This window comes from Schistocerca americana, unplaced genomic scaffold, assembly GCF_021461395.2.
Source record: "Schistocerca americana isolate TAMUIC-IGC-003095 unplaced genomic scaffold, iqSchAmer2.1 HiC_scaffold_13, whole genome shotgun sequence".
Lineage (NCBI taxonomy): Eukaryota > Metazoa > Arthropoda > Insecta > Orthoptera > Acrididae > Schistocerca > Schistocerca americana.
The window spans coordinates 1,486,008-1,511,779 of record NW_025725371.1 but is presented as its reverse complement, the minus strand read 5'-3'; positions in this window follow the sequence as shown (position 1 = coordinate 1,511,779).

Sequence of the window (25,772 nt, the reverse complement as noted above, 5' to 3'; positions counted from 1 at the left end):
CACAGGAAAGGATCAAAACCCAGACTCTAAGAAGTCTCACTGTTCTTGCACTTATGGCGGCATTGTGTCTTTTGTATTTAATTCCGATGTAATTTTAGTGTTTCATCGTCAATGTGTATGTCGAAGGAATACATTGAACCTGCTGAGGTGTATCGGAAACTAATACTGGTCTCACAGAGAATGATCAAAGCACCGACAGTAAGAAGAGTCTCTATTCTTGTGCTTAAGGCGGCATTGTGGCTTTTGTATTTAATTCCGATGCAATTTCTGTGTTTCTTCGTCAATGTGAAGGTCCAAGGAATACATTGAACCTGCAGTTGTGTATCGGAAACTAATACTGGTCTTACAGGGAATGCTCAAAGCACCGACTGTTAGAAGAGTCTCTATTTTTGTACTTAAGGCATCATTGTGCCTTTTGTATTTAATTCCGATGTAATTTCAGTGTTTCATCGTCAATGTGAATGTCCAAGGAATACATTGAGCCTCCAATGGTGTATCGGAAACTAATACTGGTCTCACAGGGAATGCTTAAAGCACCGACCGTAAGAAGAGTCTCTATACTTGTACTTAAGGCGGCATTGTGCCTTTTGTATTTAATTCCGATGCGATTTCTGTGCTTCATCGTCAATGTGAAGGTCCAAGGAATATATTGAACCAGCAGTGGTGTAGCGGAAACTAATACTGGTCTCACAAGGAATGCTCAAAGCACCGACTGTAAGAAGAGTGTCTATTCATGTGCTTAAGGCGGCATTGTGCCCTTTGTATTTAATTCCGATGCCATTTCTGTGGTTCATCGTCGATGTGAAAGTCCAAGGAATACACTGAACCTGCAGTGGCGTATCGGAAACTAATACTGGTCTCACAGGGAATGCTCAAAGCACCGACTGTAAGAAGTGTCTCTATTATTGAACTTAAGGCGGCATTGTGCCTTTGGTATTTAATTCCGATGTGATTTATGTGTTTCTTCGTCAATGTGAAAGTCCAAGGAATACATTGAACCTGCAGTGGTATATCGGAAACAAATACTGGTCTCACAGGAAAGGATCAAAGCACAGACTCTAAGAAGTCTCACTCTGCTTGTACTTAAGGCGTCATTGTGCCCTTTGTATTTAATTCCGATGTAATTTCAGTGTTTCATCGTCAATGTGTATGTCCACGGAATACACTGAACCTGCAGTATTGTATCGGAAAATAATACTGGTCTCAAAGGGAATGCTCAAAACACCGACAGTAAGAAGAGTCTCTATTCTTGTACTTAAGGCGATATTGTTCCTTTTGTATTTAATTCCGATGTAATTTCAGTGTTTCATCGTCAATGTGTATGTCCAAGGATTACATTGAATTTGCAGTGGTGAAGCGGATACTAATACTGGTCTCATAGGGAATGCTCAAAGCACAGACTGTAAGAAGAGTCTCTATTCTTGTACTTAAGGCGGTATTGAGCCTTTTGTATTTAATTCCAATGCGATTTCTGTGTTTCATCGTCAATGTGAAAGACCAAGGAATACATTGAACATGCAGTGGTGTATCGGAAACTAATACTGGTCTCACAGGGAACGCTCAAGGCGCCGACAGTCAGAGGAGTCTCTAATCTTGTACTTAAGGTGGCATTGTTCCTTTTGTATTTAATTCCGATGTAATTGCAGTGTTTCATCGTCAATGTGTATGTCCAAAGAATACATTGAATTTGCAGTGGTCTATCGGATACTAATACTGGTCTCACAGGGAACGTTCAAAACACAGACTGTAAGAATAGTCTCTATTCTTGTACTTAAAGCGGCATTGTGTCTTATGTATTTAATTCCAATGCGACTCCTGTGTTTCATCGTCAATTTGAAAGTCCAAGGAATACATTGAACCTGCAGTGGTGTATCGGAAACTAATACTGCTCTCACAGGGAATGCTCAAAGCACCGACTGTAAGTAGAGTCTGTATTCTTGTACTTAAGGCGGCATTGTGCCTTTTGTATTTAATTCCGATGCGATTTCTGTGTTTCATCGTCAATGTGAAGGTCCAAGGAATACATTGACCCTGCAGTGGTGTATCGGAAACTAATACTAGTCTCACAGGGAATGCTCAAACACCGTCTGTAAGAAGAGTCCCTATTCTTGTACTTAAGCCGGCATTGTTCTTTTTGTATTTAATTCCGATGTGGTTTCTGTTTATAATCGTCAATGTGAAGGTCCAAGGAATACATTGAACCTGCAGTGGTGTATCGGATACTAATATTGGTCTCACAGGGAATGCTCAAAGCACCGACTCTAAGAAGAGTCTCTATTCTTGTACTTAAGGCGGCATTGTGCCTTTTGTATTTAATTCCGTTGCCATTTCTGTGTTTCATCGTCAATGTGAAGGCCCAAGGAATGCAATGAACCTGCAGTGGTGTATCGGAAACTAATTCTGGTCTCACAGGGAATGCTCAAAGCACCAACTGAAAGAAGAGTCTCTGTTCTTGTACTTAAGGTGGCATTGTGCCTTTTGCATTTAATTCCAAAGCGATTTCTGTGTTTCATCGTCAATTTGAAACTCAAAGGAATACATTTAACCTGCAGTGGGGTATCGAAAACTAATACGGGTCGCACAGGAAAGGATCAAAACACAGACTCTAAGAAGTCTCACTCTTCTTGCACTAATGGCGGCATTGGGCCTTTTGTACTTAATTCCGAAGTAATTTCAGTTTTTCATCGTCAATGTGTATGTCCAAGGAATACATTGAACCTGCAGGGGTGTATCGGAAACTAATACTGCTCGGACAGGGAATACTCGTAGCACCGACTGTGAGAAGAGTCTCTATTCTTGTAATTAAGGCGGCATTGTGCCTTTGGTATTTAATTCCGATGCGATTTCTGTGTTTCATCGTCAATGTGAAGGTCCAAGGAATACATTGAACCTGCAGTGGCGTATCGGAATCTAATACGGGTCGCACAGGAAAGGATCAAAACACAGATTTTAAGAAGTCTCACTCTTCTTGCACTTATGGCGGCATTGTGCCTTTTGTATTTTATTCCGATGTAATTTCAGTCTTTCATCGTCAATGTGTATGTCCAAGGAATACATTGATTTTGCAGTGGTGAAGCGGATACTAATACTGGTCTCATAGGGAATGCTCAAAGCGCAGACTGTAAGAAGAGTCTCTATTCTTGTACTTAAGGCGGTATTGAGCCTTTTGTATTTAATTCCAATGCGATTTCTGTGTTTCATCGTCAATGTGAAAGTCCAAGGAATACATTGAACATGCAGTGGTGTATCGGAAACTAATACTGGTCTCACAGGGAACGCTCAAGGCACCGACAGTCAGAGGAGTCTCTAATCTTGTACTTAAGGTGGCATTGTTCCTTTTGTATTTAATTCCGATGTAATTGCAGTGTTTCATCGTCAATGTGTATGTCCAAAGAATACATTGAATTTGCAGTGGTCTATCGGATACTAGTACTGGTCTCACAGGGAACGTTCAAAACACAGACTGTAAGAATAGTCTCTATTCTTGTACTTAAAGCGGCATTGTGTCTTATGTATTTAATTCCAATGCGACTCCTGTGTTTCATCGTCAATTTGAAAGTCCAAGGAATACATTGAACCTGCAGTGGTGTATCGGAAACTAATACTGTTCTCACAGGGAATGCTCAAAACACCGACTGTAAGTAGAGTCTGTATTCTTGTACTTAAGGCGGCATTGTGCCTTTTGTATTTAATTCCGATGCGATTTCTGTGTTTCATCGTCAATGTGAAGGTCCAAGGAATACATTGACCCTGCAGTGGTGTATCGGAAACTAATACTAGTCTCACAGGGAATGCTCAAACACCGTCTGTAAGAAGAGTCCCTATTCTTGTACTTAAGCCGGCATTGTTCTTTTTGTATTTAATTCCGATGTGGTTTCTGTTTATAATCGTCAATGTGAAGGTCCAAGGAATACATTGAACCTGCAGTGGTGTATCGGATACTAATATTGGTCTCACAGGGAATGCTCAAAGCACCGACTCTAAGAAGAGTCTCTATTCTTGTACTTAAGGCGGCATTGTGCCTTTTGTATTTAATTCCGTTGCCATTTCTGTGTTTCATCGTCAATGTGAAGGCCCAAGGAATGCAATGAACCTGCAGTGGTGTATCGGAAACTAATTCTGGTCTCACAGGGAATGCTCAAAGCACCAACTGAAAGAAGAGTCTCTGTTCTTGTACTTAAGGTGGCATTGTGCCTTTTGCATTTAATTCCAAAGCGATTTCTGTGTTTCATCGTCAATTTGAAAGTCAAAGGAATACATTTAACCTGCAGTGGGGTATCGAAAACTAATACGGGTCGCACAGGAAAGGATCAAAACACAGACTCTAAGAAGTCTCACTCTTCTTGCACTAATGGCGGCATTGGGCCTTTTGTACTTAATTCCGAAGTAATTTCAGATTTTCATCGTCAATGTGTATGTCCAAGGAATACATTGAACCTGCAGGGGTGTATCGGAAACTAATACTGCTCGGACAGGGAATACTCGTAGCACCGACTGTGAGAAGAGTCTCTATTCTTGTAATTAAGGCGGCATTGTGCCTTTGGTATTTAATTCCGATGCGATTTCTGTGTTTCATCGTCAATGTGAAGGTCCAAGGAATACATTGAACCTGCAGTGGCGTATCGGAAACTAATACGGGTCGCACAGGAAAGGATCAAAACACAGATTTTAAGAAGTCTCACTCTTCTTGCACTTATGGCGGCATTGTGCCTTTTGCATTTTATTCCGATGTAATTTCAGTCTTTCATCGTCAATGTGTATGTCCAAGGAATACATTGAATTTGCAGTGGTGAAGCGGATACTAATACTGGTCTCATAGGGAATGCTCAAAGCATAGACTGTAAGAAGAGTCTCTATTCTTGTACTTAAGGCGGCATTGAGCCTTTTGTATTTGATTCCAATGCGATTTCTGTGTTTCATCGTCAATGTGAAATTCCAAGGAATACATTGAACATGCAGTGGTGTATCGGAAACTAATACTGGTCTCACAGGGAATGCTGAAAGCACCGACAGTAAGAGGAGTCTCTATTCTTGTACTTAAGGTGGCATTGTTCCCTTTGTATTTAATTCCGATGTAATTGCAGTGTTTCATCGTCAATGTGTATGTCCAAAGAATACATTGAATCTGCAGTGGTGTATCGGAAACTAATACTGGTCTCAAAGGAAAGGATCAAAGCACAGACTCTAAGAAGTCTCACTCTGCCAGTACTTAAGGCGTCATTGTGCTCTTTGTATTTAATTCCGATATAATTTCAGTGTTTCATCGTCAATGTGTATTTCCAAGGAATACATTGAACTTGCAGTGGTGTATCGGAAACTAATACTGGTCTCACAGGGAATGCTCAAAGCACCGACAGTAAGAAGAGTCTCTATTCTTGTACTTAAAGCGGCATTGTTCCTTTTGTATTTAATTCCGATGTAATCTCAGTGTTTCATCGTCAATGTGTATGTCCAAGGAATACATTGAATCTGCAGTGGTGTATCGGATACTAATACTGGTCTCACAGGGAATGCTGAAAGCACAGACTGTAAGAAGAGTCTCTATCCTTGTACTTAAGGCGGCATTGTGCCTTTTGAGTTTATTTCCAATGCGATTTCTGTGTTATATCGTCAATGTGAAGCTCCAAGGAATACATTGAACCTGCTGTGGTGTATCGGATACTAATACTGGTCTCACAGGAAATGCTCAAATCACCGACTGTAAGGAGAGTCTGTATTCTTGTACTTAAGGCGGCATTGTGCCTTTTGTATTTTATTCCGATGCGATTTCTGTGTTTCATCGTCAATTTGAAGGTTCGAGGAATACATTTAACCTGCAGTGGCGTAACGAAAACTAATACGGATCGCACAGGAATGGATCAAAACACAGACTCTAAGTAGTCTCACTGTTCTTGCACATACGGCGGCATTGTGCCTTTTGTATTTAATTCCGATGCAATTTCAGTGTTTCATCGTCAATGTATATGTCCAAGGAATACATTGAACCTGCAGTGGTGTATCGGAAACTAATACTGGTCTCACAATGAATGCTCAAAGCACCGACTCTAAGAAGAGTCTCTATTCTTGTACTTAAGGCGGCATTTCGGGTATTGTATATATTTACGATGCAATTTCTGTGTGTCATCGTCAATGTGAAGGTCCAAGGAATACATTGAACCTCCAGTGGTGTATCGGACACTAATATTGGTCTCACAGGGAATGCTCAAGGCACCGACTGTAAGAAGAGTCTGTATTCTTGTACTTAAGGCGGCATTGTGCCTTTTGTATTTAATTCCGATGTGATTCCTGTGTTTAATCGTCAATGTGAAGGTCCAAGGAATACATTGAACCTGCAGTGGTGTATCGGGAACTAATACTGGTCTCACAGGGAATGCTCAAAGCACCGACTGTAGGAAGAGTCTCTATTCTTGTCTTAAGGCGGCATTGTTCCCTTTGTATTTAATTCCGATGTAATTTCTGTGTTTCATCGTCAATGTGTATGTCCAAGGAATAGATTGAACCTGAGGTGGTGTATCGGATACTATTACTGGTCTCACAGGGATTGCTCAAAGCACCCACTGTAAGTAGAGTCTGTATTCTTGTACTTAAGGCGGCATTGTGCCGTTTGTGTTTAATTCCGATCCGATTTCTGTGTTTCATCGTCAATGTGAAAGTCCAAGGAATACATTGAATTTGCAGTGGTGTATCGGAAACTAATACTGGTCTCACAGGGAATGCTCAAAGCACTGTCTGTAAGAAGAATGTCTATTCCTGTACTTATTGCGGCATTGTGCCTTTTGTATTTAATTCCGATGCCATTTCTGTGTTTCATCGTCAATGTGAAGGTCCTAGGAATACACTGAACCTGCAGTGGTGTATGGGAAACTAATACTGGTCTCACAGGGAATGCTCAAAGCACCGACTGTAAGAAGAGTCTATATTCTTTTACTTAAGGCGGCATTGTTCTTTTTGTATTTAATTCCGATGTGTTTTCTGTTTTTAATCGTCAATGTGAAGGTCCAAGGAATACATTGTACCTGCAGTGGTGTATCGGAAACTAATACTGGTCTCACAGGGAATGCTCAAAGCACCGACTGAAAGAAGAGTCTCTGTTCTTGTACTTAAGGCGGCATTGTGCCTTTCGTATTTAATTCAGATGCGATTTATGTGTTTCATCGTCAATTTTAAGGTCCAAGGAATACATTTAACCAGCAGTGGCGTATCGAAAACTAATACGGGTCGCACAGGAAAGGATCAAAACCCAGACTCTAAGAAGTCTCACTGTTCTTGCACTTATGGCGGCATTGTGTCATTTGTATTTAATTCCGATGTAATTTTAGTGTTTCATCGTCAATGTGTATGTCGAAGGAATACATTGAACCTGCTGAGGTGTATCGGAAACTAATACTGGTCTCACAGAGAATGCTCAAAGCACCGACAGTAAGAAGAGTCTCTATTCTTGTGCTTAAGGCGGCATTGTGGCTTTTGTATTTAATTCCGATGCAATTTCTGTGTTTCATCGTCAATGTGAAGGTCCAAGGAATACATTGAACCTGCAGTGGTGTATCAAAAACTAATACTGGTCTTACAGGGAATGCTCAAAGCACCGACTGTTAGAAGAGTCTCTATTTTTGTACTTAAGGCATCATTGTGCCTTTTGTATTTAATTCCGATGTAATTTCAGTGTTTCATCGTCAATGTGAATGTCCAAGGAATACATTGAGCCTCCAATGGTGTATCGGAAACTAATACTGGTCTCACAGGGAATGCTCAAAGCACCGACCGTAAGAAGAGTCTCTATACTTGTACTTAAGGCGGCATTGTGCCTTTTGTATTTAATTCCGATGCGATTTCTCTGCTTCATCGTCAATGTGAAGGTCCAAGGAATATATTGAACCAGCAGTGGTGTAGCGGAAACTAATACTGGTCTCACAGGGAATGCTCAAAGCACCGACTGTAAGAAGAGTGTCTATTCATGTGTTTAAGGCGGCATTGTGCCCTTTGTATTTAATTCCGATGCCATTTCTGTGGTTCATCGTCGATGTGAAAGTCCAAGGAATACACTGAACCTGCAGTGGCGTATCGGAAACTAATACTGGTCTCACAGGGAATGCTCAAAGCACCGACTGTAAGAAGAGTCTCTATTCTTGTACTTAAGGCGGAATTGTGCCTTTTGTATTTAATTCCGATGTGATTTCTGTGTTTAATCGTCAATGTGAAGGTCCAAGGAATACATTGAACCTGCAGTGGTGTATCGAAAACTAATACTGGTCTCACAGGGAATGCTCAAAGCACCGACTGTAAGTAGAGCCTGTATTCTTGTACTTAAGGCGGCATTGTGCCTTTTGTGTTTAATTCCGATGCGATTTCTGTGTTTCATCGTCAATGTGAAAGTCCAAGGAATACATTGAACTTGCGGTGGTGTATCGGAAACTAATACTGGTCTCACAGGGAATGCTCAAATCACTGACTGTAAGAAGAATGTCTATTCCTGAACTTAATGCGGCATTGTGCCTTTTGTATTTAATTCCGATGCCATTTCTGTGTTTCATCGTCAATGTGAAGGTCCTAGGAATACACTGAACCAGCATTGGTGTATGGGAAACTAATACTGGTCTCACAGGGAATGCTCAAAGCACCGACGGTAAGAAGAGTCCCTATTCTTGTACTTAAGGCGGCATTGTTCTTTTTGTATTTAATTCCGATGTAATTTCTGTGTTTAATAGTCAATATGAAAGGTCCAAGGAATACATTGTTCCTGCATTGGTGTATCGGAAACTAATACTGGTCTCACAGGGAATGCTCAAAGCACCGACTGAAAGAAGAGTCTCTGTTCTTGTACTTAAGGCGGAATTGTGCCTTTCGTATTTAATTCCGATGCGATTTCTGTGATTCATCGTCAATTTGAAGGTCCAAGGAATACATTTAACCTGCAGTGGCGTATCGAAAACTAATCCGGGTCACACAGGAAAGGATCAAAACACAGACTCTAAGAAGTCTCACTGTTCTTGCACTTATGGCGGCATTGTGTCTTTTGTATTTAATTCCGATGCAATTTCTGTGTTTCATCGTCAATGTGAAGGTTCAAGGAATACATTGAACCTGCAGTGGTGTATCGGAAACTAATACTGTTCTAACAGGGAATGCTCAAAGCACCGACTGTTAGAAGAGTGTCTATTTTTGTACTTAAGGCATCATTGTGCCTTTTGTATTTAATTCCGATGTAATTTCAGTGTTTCATCGTCAATGTGAATGTCCAAGGAATACATTGAGCCTCCAATGGTGTATCGGAAACTAATACTGGTCTCACAGGGAATGCTCAAAGCACCGACCGTAAGAAGAGTCTCTATACTTGTACTTAAGGCGGCATTGTGCCTTTTGTATCTAATTCCGATGCGATTTCTGTGCTTCATCGTCATTGTGAAGGTCCAAGGAATATATTGAACCAGCAGTGGTGTAGCGGAAACTAATACTGGTCTCACAGGGAATGCTCAAAGCACCGACTGTAAGAAGAGTGTCTATTCATGTGCTTAAGGCGGCATTGTGCCCTTTGTATTTAATTCCGATGCCATTTCTGTGGTTCATCGTCGATGTGAAAGTCCAAGGAATACACTGAACTTGCAGTGGCGTATCGGAAACTAATACTGGTCTCACAGGGAATGCTCAAAGCACCGACTGTAAGAAGAGTCTCTATTCTTGTACTTAAGGCGGCATTGTGCCTTTTGTATTTAATTCCGATGCGATTTCTGTGTATAATCATCAATGTGAAGGTCCAAAGAATACATTGAACCTGCAGTGGTGTATCGGAAGCTAATACTTGTCTTACAGGGAATGCTCAAAGCACCGACTGTAAGAAGAGTCTCTATTCTTGAACTTAAGGCGGCATTGTGCCTTTGGTATTTAATTCCGATGTGATGTATGTGTTTCTTCGTCTATGTGAAGGTCCAAGGCATACATTGAACCTGCAGTGGTATATCGGAAACCAATACTGGTCTCACAGGAAAGGATCAAAGCACAGACTCTAAGAAGTCCCACTCTGCTTGTACGTAAGGCGTCATTGTGCCCTTTGTATTTAATTCCGATGTAATTTCAGTGTTTCATTGTCAATGTGTATGTCCATGGAATACACTGAACCTGCAGTATTGTATCGGAATATAATACTGGTCCCTCAGGGAATGCTCAAAACACCGACAGTAAGAAGAGTCTCTATTCTTGTACTTAAGGCGATATTGTTCCTTTTGTATTTAATTCCGATGTAATTTCAGTGTTTCATCGTCAATGTGTATGTCCAAGGAATACATTGAACCTGCAGTGGTGTATCGCATACTAATATTGGTCTCACAGGGAATGCTCAATGCACCGACTCTAAGAAGAGTATCTATTCTTGTACTTAAGGCGGCATTGTGCCTTTTGTATTTAATTCCGATGCGATTTCTGTGTTTCACCGTCAATGTGAAGGTCCATGGAATACATTGAACCTGCAGTGTCGTATCGGAAACTAATACTAGTCTCACAGGGAATGCTCAAAAACCGTCTGTAAGAAGAATCCCTATTCTTGTACTTAAGGCGGCATTGTTCTTCTTGAATTTAATTCCGATGTGATTTCTGTGTTTAATCGTCAATGTGTAGGTCCAAGGAATACATTGAATTTGCAGTGGTGAAGCGGATACTAATAGTGGTCTCATAGGGAATGCTCAAAGCACAACTGTAAGAAGAGTCTCTATTCTTGTACTTAAGGCGGCATTGAGCCTTTTGTATTTAATTCCAATGCGATTTCTGTGTTTCATCGACAATGTGAAAGTCCAAGGAATACATTGAACATGCAGTGGTGTATCGGAATCTAATACTGGTCTCACAGGGAATGCTCAAAGCACCGACAGTAAGAGGAGTCTCTATTCTTCTACTTAAGGTGGCATTGTTCCTTTTGTATTTAATTCCGATGTAATTGCAGTGATTCATCGTCAATGTGTATGTCCAAAGTATACATTGAATCTGCAGTGGTGTATCGGATACTAATACTGGTCTCACAGGGAACGCTCAAAGCACAGACTGTAAGAATAGTCTCTATTCTTGTACTTAAAGCGGCATTGTGTCTTATGTATTTAATTCCCGGCAGTGGTGTATCGGAAACTAATACTGGTCTCACAGGGAATGCTCAAACACCGTCTGTAAGAAGAGTCCCTATTCTTGTACTTAAGGCGGCATTGTTCTTCTTGTATTTAATTCCGATGTGATTTCTGTCTTTAATCGTCAATGTGAAGGTCCAGGGAATACATTGAATCTGCAAAGGTGTATCGGATACTAATATTGGTCTCACAGGGAATGCTCAAAGTACCGACTCTAAGAAGAGTCTCTATTCTTGTACTTAAGGCGGCATTGTGTCTTTTGTATTTAATTCCGTTGCCATTTCTGTGTTTCATCGTCAATGTGAAGGCCCAACGAATTCACTGAACCTGCAGTGGTGTATCGGAAACTAATACTGGTCTCACAGGGAATGCTCAAAGCACCGACTGAAAGAAGAGTCTCTGTTCTTGTACTTAAGGTGGCATTGTGCCTTTTGTATTTAATTCCGATGCGATTTCTGTGTTTCATCGTCAATTTGAAAGTCCAAGGAATACATTTAACCTGCAGTGCCGTATCGAAAACTAATACGGGTCGCACAGGAAAGGATCAAAGCACAGACTCTAAGAAGTCTCACTCTGCATGTACTTAAGGCGTCATTGTGCCCTTTGTATTTAATTCCTACGTAATTTCAGTGTTTCATCGTCAATGTGTATTTCCAAGGAATACATTGAACTTGCAGTGGTGTATCGGAAACTAATACTGGTCTCACAGGGAATGCTCAAAGCACCGACAGTAAGAAGAGTCTCTACTCTTGTACTTAAGGCGGCATTTTTCCTTTTGTATTTAATTCCGATTTAATTTCAGTGTTTCATCGTCAATGTGTATGTCCAAGGAATACATTGAATCTGCAGTGGTGTATCGGAAACTAATACTGGTCTCACAGGGAATGCTCAAAGCACTGACTGTAAGAAGAGTGTCTATTCCTGTACTTAATGCGGCATTGTGCCTTTTGTATTTAATTCCGATGCCATTTCTGTGTTTCATCGTCAATGTGAAGGTCCAAGGAATACACTGAACCTGCAGTGGTGTATCGGAAACTAATACTGGTCTCACAGGGAATGCTCAAAGCACCGACTGTAAGAAGAGTCTCTATTCTTGAACTTAAGGCGGCATTGTTCTTTTTGTATTTAATACCGATGTGATTTCTGTGTTTAATCGTCGATGTGATGGTCCAAGGAATACATTGAACCTGCAGTGGTGTATCGGAAACTAATACTGGTCTCACAGGGAATGCTCAAAGCTCCGACTGAAAGAAGAGTCTCTGTTCTTGTACTTAAGGTGTCATTGTGCCCTATGTATTTAATTCCGATGTAATTTCAGTTTTTCATCGTCAAGGTGCATGTCCAAGGAATACATTGAACCTGCAGTATTGTATCGGAAATAATACTGGTCTCACAGGGAATGCTCAAAACACCGACAGTAAGAAGAGTCTCTATTCTTGTACTTAAGGCGATATCGTTCCTTTTGTATTTAATTCCGATGTAATTTCAGTGTTTCATCGTCAATGTGTATGTCCAAGGAATACAATTAACCTGCGGTATTGTATCGGATACTGATATTGGTCTCACTGGGAATGCTCAAAACACCGACAGTAAGAAGAGTCTCTATTCTTGTACTTAAGGCGGAATTGTGCATTTTGTATTTAATTCCGATGCGATTCCTGTGTTTCATCGTCAATGTGAAGGTCCAAGGAATACATTGAACCTGCAGTGGCGTATCGGAAACTAATACTGGTCTCACAGGGAACGCTCAAAGCACAGACTGTAAGAACTGTCTCTATTCTTGTACTTAAAGCGGCATTGTGCCTTTTGTATTTAATTCCAATGCGATTTCTGTGTTTCATCGTCAATGTGAAGGTCCAAGGAATACATTGAACCTGCAGTGGTGTATCGGAAACTAATACTAGTCTCACAGGGAATGCTCAAACAACGTCTGTATGAAGAGTGTCTATTCTTGTACTTAAGGCGGCATTGTTCTTTTTGGATTTAATTCCGATGTGATTTCTGTGTGTAATCGTTTAATGTGAAGGTCCAAGGAATACATTGAACCTGCAGTGGTGTATCGGAAACTAATACTGGTCTCACAGGGAACGCTCAAAGCACCGACTGAAAGAAGAGCATCTGTTCATGTACCTAAGGCGGCATTGTGTCTTTTGTATTTATTTCCGATGCGATTTCTGTGTTTCATCGTCAATTTGAAGGTCCAAGGAATACATTTAACCTGCAGTGGCGTATCGAAAACTAATACGGGTCGCACAGGAAAGGATCAAAACACAGACTCTAAGAAGTCTCACTGTACTTGCACTTATGGCGGCATTGTGCCTTTTGTATTTAATTCCGATGTAATTTCAGTGTTTCATCGTCAATGGGTATGTCCAAGGAATGCATTGAACCTGCAGTGGTGTATCGGAAGCTAATACTGGTCTCACAGGGAATGCTCAAAGCACCGATTGTAAGATGAGTCTCTATTCTTCTACTAAAGGCGGCATTGTGGCTTTTGTATATAATTGCGATGCAATTTCTGTGTGTCATCGTCAATGTGAAGGTCCAAGGAATACATTGAACCTCCAGTGGCGTATCGGAAACTAATACTGGTCTCACAGGGAACGCTCAAAGCACTGACTGTAAGAAGAGTGTCTATTCCTGTACTTAATGCGGCATTGTGCCTTTTGTATTTAATTCCGATGCCATTTCTGTGTTTCATCGTCAATGTGAAGGTCCAAGGAATACACAGAACCTGCAGTGGTGTATCGGAAACTAATACTGGTCTCACAGGGAATGCTCAAAGCACCGACTGTAAGAAGAGTCTCTATTCTTGTACTTAAGGCGGCATTGTTCTTTTTGTATTTAATACCGATGTGATTTCTGTGTTTAATCGTCGATGTGATGGTCCAAGGAATACATTGACCCTGCAGTGGTGTATCGGAAACTAATACTGGTCTCACAGGGAATGCTCAAAGCTCCGACTGAAAGAAGAGTCTCTGTTCTTGTACTTAAGGTGTCATTGTGCCCTATGTATTTAATTCCGATGTAATTTCAGTTTTTCATCGTCAAGGTGTATGTCCAAGGAATACATTGAACCTGCAGTATTGTATCGGAAATAATACTGGTCTCACAGGGAATGCTCAAAACACCGACAGTAAGAAGAGTCTCTATTCTTGTACTTAAGGCGATATCGTTCCTTTTGTATTTAATTCCGATGTAATTTCAGTGTTTCATCGTCAATGTGTATGTCCAAGGAATACAATTATCCTGCAGTATTGTATCGGATACTAATATTGGTCTCACAGGGAATGCTCAAAACACCGACAGTAAGAAGAGTCTCTATTCTTGTACTTAAGGCGGAATTGTGCCTTTTGTATTTAATTCCGATGCGATTCCTGTATTTCATCGACAATGTGAAGGTCCAAGGAATACATTGAACCTGCAGTGGCGTATCGGAAACTAATACGAGTCGCACAGGTAAGGATCAAAACACAGACTTTAAGAAGTCTCACTCTTCTTGCACTTATGGCGGCATTGTGCCTTTTGTATTTAATTCCGATGTAATTTCAGTGTTTCATCGTCAATGTGTATGTCGAAGGAATACATTGAACCTGCAGTGGTGTATCGGAAACTAATACTGGTCTTACAGGGAATGCTGAATACACCGACTGTTAGAAGAGTCTCTATTCTTGTACTTAAGGCATCATTGTGCCTTTTGTATTTAATTCCGATGTAATTTCAGTGTTTCATCGTCAATGTGAATGTCCAAGGAATACATTGAACCTCCAGTGGTATATCGGAAACTAATACTGGTCTCACACGGAATGCTCAAAGCACCGACCGTAAGAAGAGTCTCTATTCTTGTACTTAAGGCGGCATTGTTCCTTTTGTATTTAATTCCGATGCGATTTCTGTGCTTCATCGTCAATGTGAAGGTCCACCGAATATATTGAACCAGCAGTGGTGTAGCGGAAACTAATACTGGTCTCACAGGGAATGCTCAAAGCACCGACTGTAAGAAGAGTCTCTATTCTTGTACTTAAGGCGGCATTGTTCTTTTTGTATTTCATTCCGATGTGATTTCTGTGTTTAATCGTCAATGTGAAGGTCCAAGGAATACATTGAACCTGCAGCGGTGTGTCGGAAACTTATACTGGTCTCACAGGGAATGCTCAAAGCACCGACTGAAAGAAGAGTCTCGGTTCTTGTACTTAAGGTGGCATTGTGCCTTTTGTATTTAATTCCGATGCGATTTCTGTGTTTCATCGTCAATTTGAAAGTCCAAGGAATACATTTAACCTGCAGTTGCGTATCGAAAACTAATACGGGTCGCAAAGGAAAGGATCAAACACCGACACTAAGAAGTCTCACTGTTCTTGCACTTATGGCGGCATTGTGCCTTTTGTATTTAATTCCGATGTAATTTCAGTGTTTCATCGTCAATGTGTATGTCCAAGGAATACATTGAACCTGCAGTGGTGTATCGGAAACTAATACTGGTCTCACAGGGATTGCTCAAATCACCGACTGTAAGAAGAGTCTCTATTCTTGTACTTAAGGCAGCATTGTTCCTTTTGAATTTTATTTCGATGCGATTTCTGTGTTTCATCGTCAATGTGAAGGTCCAAGGAATACATTGAACCTGCAGTGGTGTATCGGAAACTAATACTGGTCTCACAGGGAATGCTCAAAGCACTGACTGTAAGAAGAGTGTCTATTCCTGTACTTAATGCGGCATTGTGCCTTTTGTATTTAATTCCGATGCCATTTCTGTGTTTCATCGTCAATGTGAAGGTCCAAGGAATACACAGAACCTGCAGTGGTGTATCGGAAACTAATACTGGTCTCGCAGGGAATGCTCAAAGCACCGACTGTAAGAAGAGTCTCTATTTTTGTACTTAAGGCGGCATTGTGCCTTTTCTATTTAATTCCGATGTGATTTCTGTGTTTAATCGTCAATGTGAAGGTCCAAGGAGTACATTGAACCTGCAGTGGTGTATCGGAAACTAATACTGCTCTCACAGGGAATGCTCAAAGCACCGACTGCAAGAAGAGTCTCTATTCTTGAATTTAAGGCGGTATTGTGTCTTTTGTATTTAATTCCGATGCGATTTCTGTGTTTCAGCGCCAATTTGAAGGTCCAAGGTATACATTGAAGCTGCAGTGGCGTATCGAAATCTGATACGGGTCGCACAGGAAAGGATCAAAACACAGACCCTAAGAAGTCTCACTCTTCTTGCACTTATGGCGGCATTTTGCCTTTTGTATTTAATTCCGATGTAGGTCCAGTGTTTCATCGTCAATGTGTATGTCTAAGGAATACATTGAACCTGCAGTGGTGTATAGGAAACTAATACTGGTCTCACAGGGAATGCTCAAAGCACCGACAGTAAGAAGAGTCTCTATTCTTGTACTTAAGGCGGCATTGTGGCTTTTGTATTTAATTCCGATGCAATTTCTGTGTTTCATCGTCAATGTGAAGGTCGAAGGAATACATAGAACCTGCTGTGGTGTATCGGAAACTAATACTGGTCTTCCTGGGTATGCTCAAAGCACCGACTGTTAGTAGAGTCTCTATTCTTATACTTATGGCATCATTGTGCCTTTTTTATTTCATTCCATTGTAATTTCAGTGTTTCATCGTCAATGTGAATGTCCAAGGAATACATTGAACCTCCAGTGGTGAATCGGAAACTAATACTGGTTTCACAGGGAATGCTCAAAGCACCGACTGTAAGAAGAGTGTCTATTCTTGTACTTAAGGCGGCATTGTTTCATTTGTATTTAATTCCGATGTATTTCAGTGTTTCATCGTCAATGTGTATGTCCAAGGAATAGATTGAACCTGCAGTGGTGTATCGGATACTATTACTGGTCTCACAGGGAATGCTCAAAGCACCGACTGTAAGAATCGTCTCTATTCTTGTACTTAAGGCGGCATTGTGCCTTTTGTATTTAATTCCGATGCGATTTCTGTGTTACATCGTCAATGTCAAGGTCCAAGGAATACATTGAACCTGTAGTGGTGTATCGAAAACTAATACTGGTCTCACAGGGAATACTCAAAGCACCGACTGTAAGAAGAGTCTCTATTCTTGTACTTAAGGCGGCATTGTGCCTTTTGTATTTGATTCCGATGCGATTTCTGTGTTTCATCGTCAATGTGAAGGTCCTAGGAATACATTGAACCTGCAGTGGTGTATCGGAAACTAATACTTGTCTCACAGGGAATGCTCAAAGCACCGACTGTAAGTAGAGTCTGTATTCTTGTACTTAAGGCGGCATTGTGCCTTTTGTATTTAATTCCGTTACGAATTCTGTGTATCATCGTCAATTTGAAGGTTCAAGGAATACATTGAACCTGCAGTGGCGTATCGAAAACTAATACTGCTCTCACAGGGAATGCTCAAAGCACCGACTGGTAGAAGAGTCTCTATTCTTGAATTTAAGGAGGTATTGTGCCTTTTGTATTTAATTCCGATGCGATTTCTGTGTTTCATCGTCAATTTGAAGGTCCTAGGAATGCATTGAACCTGCAGTGGTGTATCGAAAACTAATACTGGTCACACAGGGATTGCTCAAAGCACCGAGTGTTTATTCTTGTACTTAAAACGGCATTGTGACCTTTGTATTTAATTCCGATGCCATTTCTGTGTTTCATCGTCAATGTGAATGTCCAAGGAATACACTGAACCTGCAGTGATGTTCCGGAAACTAATACTGGTCCCACAGGGAATGCTCAAAGCACCGACAGTAAGAAGAGTCTCTATTCTTCTACTTAAGGCGACATTGTTCCTTTTGTATTTAATTCCGATGCGATTTCTGTGTTTCATCGTCAATGTGAAGGACAAAGGAATACATTGATCCTGCAGTGGCGTATCGAAAACTAATACGGGTCGCACAGGAGAGGATCAAAACACAGACTCTAAGAAGTCTCACTCTTCTTGCACTTATGGTGGCATTGTGCCTTTTGTACTTAATTCCGACGTAATTTCAGTGTTTCATCGTCAATGTGAATGTCCAAGGAATACATTGAACCTCCAGTGGCGTATCGGAAACTAATACTGGTCTTACAGGGAATGCTCAAACACCGACCGTAAGAAGAGACTCTATTCTTGTACTTAAGGCGGCGTTGTGCCTTTTGTATTTAATTCCGATGCGATTTCTGTGTTTAATCGTCAATGTGAAGGGTGAAGGAATACATTTATCCTGCAGTGGCGTATCGGAAACTAGTACGGGTCGCACAGGAAAATATCAAAACACAGTCTCTAAGAAGTCTCACTCTTCTTGCACTTATGATGGCATTGTGCCTTTTGTACTTAATTCCGATGTAATTTCAGTGCTTCTTCGTCAATGTGTATGTCCAAGGAATACATTGAACCTGCAGTGGTGTATCGGAAACTAATACTGGTCTCACAGGGAATGCTCAAAGCACCGACTGTAAGTAGAGTCTGTATTCTTGTACTTAAGGCGGCATTGTGCGTTTTGGATTTAATTCCCATGCGATTTCTGTGTTTCATCGTCAATGTGAAGGTCCAAGGAATACATTGAACCTGCAGTGGTGTATCGGAAACTAATACTGGTCTCACAGGGAATGCTCAAAGCACCGTCTGTAAGAAGAGTCTCTATTCTTGTACTTAAGGCGACATTGTGCCTTTTGAATTTAATTCCGCTGCCATTTCTGTGTTTCATCGTCAATGTGAAGGTCCAAGGAATAAACTGAACCTGCAGAGGTGTAGCGGAAACTAATACTGGTCTCACAGGGAATGCTCAAAGCACCGACTGTAAGAAGAGTCTCTATTCTTGTACTTAAGGCGGCATTGTGCCTTTTGTATTTAATTCCGATGCCATTTCTGTGTTTTATCGTCAATGTGTATGTCCAAGGGATAGATTGAACCTGCAGTGGTGTATCGGATACTATTACTGGTCTCACAGGGAATGCTCAAAGCACCGACTGTAAGAATAGTCTCTATTCTTGTACTTAAGTCGGCATTGTGCCTTTTGTATTTAATTCCGATGCGATTTCTGTGTTTCATCGTCAATGTGAAGGTCCAAGGGATACATTGAACCTGCAGTGGTGTATCGGAAATTAATACTGGTCTCACAGGGAATGCTCAAAGCACTGACTGTAAGAAGAGCCTCTATTCTTGTACATAAGGCGGCATTGTGCCTTTAGTATTTCATTCCGATGTGATTTCTGTGTTTCAACGTCAATGTGAAGGTCCAAGGAATATACTGAACCTGCAGTGGTGTATCGGAAACTAATACTGGTCTCACAGGGAATGCTCAAAGCACCGACTGTAAGTAGAGTCTGTAATCTTGTAGTTAAGGCGGCATTGTGCGTTTTGGATTTAATTCCGTTGCGATTTCTGTGTTTCATTGTCAATGTGAAGGTCCAAGGAATACATTGAACCTGTTGTGGTGTATAGGAATCTAATACTGGTCTCACAGGGAATGCTCAATGCACCGACTGTAAGTATAGTCTGTATTCTTGTACGTAAGGTGGCATTGTGCGTTTTGGATTTAATTCCGATGCGATTTCTGTGTTACATCGTCAATGTCAAGGTCCAAGGAATACATTGAACCTGTAGTGGTGTATCGAAAACTAATACTGGTCTCACATGGAATGCTTAAAGCACCGACTGTAAGAAGAGTCTGTATTCTTGTACTTAAGGCGGCATTGTTTCATTTGTATTCAATTCCGATGTATTTCAGTGTTTCATCGGCAATGTGTATGTCCAAGGAATAGATTGAACCTGCAGTGGTGTATCGGATACTATTACTGGTCTCACAGGGAATGCTCAAAGCACCGACTGTAAGAATCGTCTCTATTCTTGTACTTAAGGCGGCATTGTGCCTTTTGTATTTAATTCCGATGCGATTTCTGTGTTTCATCGTCAATGTGAAGGTCCAAGGGATACATTGAACCTGCAGTGGTGTATCGGAAACTAATACTGGTCTCACAGGGAATGCTCAAAGCACTGACTGTAAGAAGAGTCTCTTTTCTTGTACTTAAGGCGGCATTGTTCCTTTTGCATTTAATTCCGATGTAATTTCAGTGTTTCGTCGTCAATGTGTATGTCCAAAGAATAGATTGAACCTGCAATGGTGTATCGGATACTATTACTGGTCTCACAGGGAATACTCAAAGCACCGACTGTAAGAAGGGTCTCTATTCTTGTACTTAAGGCGGCATTGTGCCTTTTGTATTTGATTCCGATGCGATTTCTGTGTTTCATCGTCAATGTGAAGGTCCAAGGAATACATTGAACCTGCAGTGGTGTATCGGAAACTAATACTTGTCTCACAGGGAATGCTCAAAGCACCGACTGTAAGTAGAGTCTGTATTCTTGTACTTAAGGCGGCATTGTGCCTTTTGTATTTAATTCCGTTACGAATTCTGTGTATCATCGTCAATTTGAAGGTTCAAGGAATACATTGAACCTGCAGTGGCGTATCGAAAACTAATACTGCTCTCACAGGGAATGCTCAAAGCACCGACTGTAAGAAGAGTCTCTATTCTTGAATTTAAGGAGGTATTGTGCCTTTTGTATTTAATTCCGATGCGATTTCTGTGTTTCATCGTCAATTTGAAGGTCCTAGGAATGCATTGAACCTGCAGTGGTGTATCGAAAACTAATACTGGTCACACAGGGATTGCTCAAAGCACCGAGTGTTTATTCTTGTACTTAAAACGGCATTGTGACCTTTGTATTTAATTCCGATGCCATTTCTGTGTTTCATCGTCAATGTGAATGTCCAAGGAATACACTGAACCTGCAGTGATGTTCCGGAAACTAATACTGGTCCCACAGGGAATGCTCAAAGCACCGACAGTAAGAAGAGTCTCTATTCTTCTACTTAAGGCGACATTGTTCCTTTTGTATTTAATTCCGATGCGATTTCTGTGTTTCATCGTCAATGTGAAGGACAAAGGAATACATTGATCCTGCAGTGGCGTATCGAAAACTAATACGGGTCGCACAGGAGAGGATCAAAACACAGACTCTAAGAAGTCTCACTCTTCTTGCATTTATGGTGGCATTGTGCCTTTTGTACTTCATTCCGACGTAATTTCAGTGTTTCATCGTCAATGTGAATGTCCAAGGAATACATTGAACCTCCAGTGGCGTATCGGAAACTAATACTGGTCTTACAGGGAATGCTCAAACACCGACCGTAAGAAGAGACTCTATTCTTGTACTTAAGGCGGCGTTGTGCCTTTTGTATTTAATTCCGATGCGATTTCTGTGTTTAATCGTCAATGTGAAGGGTGAAGGAATACATTTATCCTGCAGTGGCGTATCGGAAACTAGTACGGGTCGCACAGGAAAATATCAAAACACAGTCTCTAAGAAGTCTCACTCTTCTTGCACTTATGATGGCATTGTGCCTTTTGTACTTAATTCCGATGTAATTTCAGTGTCTCTTCGTCAATGTGTATGTCCAAGGAATACATTGAACCTGCAGTGGTGTATCGGAAACTAATACTGGTCACACAGGGAATGCTCAAAGCACCGAGTGTTTATTCTTGTACTTAAGGTGGCATTGCGACCTTTGTATTTAATTCCGATGCCATTTCTGTGTTTCTTCGTCTATGTGAAAGTCCAAGGAATACACTGAACCTCCAGTGATGTTTCGGAAACTAATACTGGTCCCACAGGGAATGCCCAAAGCACCGACTGTAAGAATAGTCTCTATTCTTGTACTTAAGGCGGCATTGTGCCTTTTGTATTTGATTCCGATGTGATGTCTGTGTTTCATCGTCAATGTGAAGGTCCAAGAAATACACTGAACCTGCAGTGGTGTATCGGAAACTAATACTGGTCTCACAGGGAATGCTCAAAGCACCGACTGTAAGAAGAGTCTCTATTCTTGTACTTAAGGCAGCATTGTGCCTTTTGTATTTGATTCCGATGCGATTTCTGTGTTTCATCGTCAATGTGAAGGTCCAAGGAATACATTGAACCTGCAGTGGTGTATCGGAAACTAATACTGGTCTCACAGGGAATGCTCAAAGCACCGACTGTAAGTAGAGTCTGTATTCTTGTACTTAAGGCGGCATTGTGCGTTTTGGATTTAATTCCCATGCGATTTCTGTGTTTCATCGTCAATGTGAAGGTCCAAGGAATACATTGAACATGCAGTGGTGTATCGGAAACTAATACTGGTCTCACAGGGAATGCTCAAAGCACCGACTGTAAGAAGAGTCTCTATTCTTGTACATAAGGCGACATTGTGCCTTTTGAATTTAATTCCGCTGCCATTTCTGTGTTTCATCGTCAATGTGAAGGTCCAAGGAATAAACTGAACCTGCAGAGGTGTAGCGGAAACTAATACTGGTCTCACAGGGAATGCTCAAAGCACCGACTGTAAGAAGAGTCTCTATTCTTGTACTTAAGGCGGCATTGTGCCTTTTGTATTTAATTCCGATGCCATTTCTGTGTTTTATCGTCAATGTGTATGTCCAAGGGATAGATTGAACCTGCAGTGGTGTATCGGATACTATTACTGGTCTCACAGGGAATGCTCAAAGCACCGACTGTAAGAATAGTCTCTATTCTTGTACTTAAGGCGGCATTGTGCCTTTTGTATTTAATTCCGATGCGATTTCTGTGTTTCATCGTCAATGTGAAGGTCCAAGGGATACATTGAACCTGCAGTGGTGTATCGGAAATTAATACTGGTCTCACAGGGAATGCTCAAAGCACTGACTGTAAGAAGATCCTCTATTCTTGTACATAAGGCGGCATTGTGCCTTTAGTATTTCATTCCGATGTGATTTCTGTGTTTCATCGTCAATGTGAAGGTCCAAGGAATACACTGAACCTGCAGTGGTGTATCGGAAACTAATACTGGTCTCACAGGGAATGCTCAAAGCACCGACTGTAAGTAGAGTCTGTAATCTTGTAGTTAAGGCGGCATTGTGCGTTTTGGATTTAATTCCGTTGCGATTTCTGTGTTTCATTGTCAATGTGAAGGTCCAAGGAATACATTGAACCTGTAGTGGTGTATAGGAATCTAATACTGGTCTCACAGGGAAAGCTCAATGCACCGACTGTAAGTATAGTCTGTATTCTTGTACGTAAGGTGGCATTGTGCGTTTTGGATTTAATTCCGATGCGATTTCTGTGTTACATCGTCAATGTCAAGGTCCAAGGAATACATTGAACCTGTAGTGGTGTATCGAGAACTAATACTGGTCTCACATGGAATGCTTAAAGCACCGACTGTAAGAAGAGTCTGTATTCTTGTACTTAAGGCGGCATTGTTTCATTGGTATTTAATTCCGATGTATTTCAGTGTTTCATCGTCAATGTGTATGTCCAAGGAATAGATTGAACCTGCAGTGGTGTATCGGATACTATTACTGGTCTCACAGGGAATGCTCAAAGCACCGACTGTAAGAATCGTCTCTATTCTTGTACTTAAGGCGGCATTGTGCCTTTTGTATTTAATTCCGATGCGATTTCTGTGTTTCATCGTCAATGTGAAGGTCCAAGGGATACATTGAACCTGCAGTGGTGTATCGGAAACTAATACTGGTCTCACAGGGAATGCTCAAAGCACTGACTGTAAGAAGAGTCTCTTTTCTTGTACTTAAGGCGGCATTGTTCCTTTTGCATTTAATTCCGATGTAATTTCAGTGTTTCGTCGTCAATGTGTATGTCCAAGGAATAGATTGAACCTGCAATGGTGTATCGGATACTATTACTGGTCTCACAGGGAATACTCAAAGCACCGACTGTAAGAAGGGTCTCTATTCTTGTACTTAAGGCGGCATTGTGCCTTTTGTATTTGATTCCGATGCGATTTCTGTGTTTCATCGTCAATGTGAAGGTCCAAGGAATACAATGAACCTGCAGTGGTGTATCGGAAACTAATACTTGTCTCACAGGGAATGCTCAAAGCACCGACTGTAAGTAGAGTCTGTATTCTTGTACTTAAGGCGGCATTGTGCCTTTTGTATTTAATTCCGTTACGAATTCTGTGTATCATCGTCAATTTGAAGGTTCAAGGAATACGTTGAACCTGCAGTGGCGTATCGAAAACTAATACTGCTCTCACAGGGAATGCTCAAAGCACCGACTGTAAGAAGAGTCTCTATTCTTGAATTTAAGGAGGTATTGTGCCTTTTGTATTTAATTCCGATGCGATTTCTGTGTTTCATCGTCAATTTGAAGGTCCTAGGAATGCATTGAACCTGCAGTGGTGTATCGAAAACTAATACTGGTCACACAGGGATTGCTCAAAGCACCGAGTGTTTATTCTTGTACTTAAAACGGCATTGTGACCTTTGTATTTAATTCCGATGTCATTTCTGTGTTTCATCGTCAATGTGAATGTCCAAGGAATACACTGAACCTGCAGTGATGTTCCGGAAACTAATACTGGTCCCACAGGGAATGCTCAAAGCACCGACAGTAAGAAGAGTCTCTATTCTTCTACTTAAGGCGACATTGTTCCTTTTGTATTTAATTCCGATGCGATTTCTGTGTTTCATCGTCAATGTGAAGGACAAAGGAATACATTGATCCTGCAGTGGCGTATCGGAAACTAGTACGGGTCGCACAGGAAAATATCAAAACACAGTCTCTAAGAAGTCTCACTCTTCTTGCACTTATGATGGCATTGTGTGTTTTGTACTTAATTCCGATGTAATTTCAGTGTTTCTTCGTCAATGTGTATGTCCAAGGAATACATTGAACCTGCAGTGGTGTATCGGAAACTAATACTGGTCACACAGGGAATGCTCAAAGCACCGAGTGTTTATTCTTGTACCTAAGGTGGCATTGCGACCTTTGTATTTAATTCCGATGCCATTTCTGTGTTTCTTCGTCTATGTGAAAGTCCAAGGAATACACTGAACCTCCAGTGATGTTTCGGAAACTAATACTGGTCCCACAGGGAATGCCCAAAGCACCGACTGTAAGAATAGTCTCTATTCTTGTACTTAAGGCGGCATTTTGCCTTTTGTATTTGATTCCGATGTGATGTCTGTGTTTCATCGTCATTGTGAAGGTCCAAGAAATACACTGAACCTGCAGTGGTGTATCGGAAACTAATACTGGTCTCACAGGGAATGCTCAAAGCACCGACTGTAAGAAGAGTCTCTATTCTTGTACTTAAGGCAGCATTGTGCCTTTTGTATTTGATTCCGATGCGATTTCTGTGTTTCATCGTCAATGTGAAGGTCCAAGGAATACATTGAACCTGCAGTGGTGTATCGGAAACTAATACTGGTCTCACAGGGAATGCTCAAAGCACCGACTGTAAGTAGAGTCTGTATTCTTGTACTTAAGGCGGCATTGTGCGTTTTGGATTTCATTCCCATGCGATTTCTGTGTTTCATCGTCAATGTGAAGGTCCAAGGAATACATTGAACCTGCAGTGGTGTATCGGAAACTAATACTGGTCTCACAGGGAATGCTCAAAGCACCGACTGTAAGAAGAGTCTCTATTCTTGTACTTAAGGCGACATTGTGCCTTTTGAATTTAATTCCGCTGCCATTTCTGTGTTTCATCGTCAATGTGAAGGTCCAAGGAATAAACTGAACCTGCAGAGGTGTAGCGGAAACTAATACTGGTCTCACAGGGAATGCTCAAAGCACCGACTGTAAGAAGAGTCTCTATTCTTGTACTTAAGGCGGCATTGTGCCTTTTGTATTTAATTCCGATGCCATT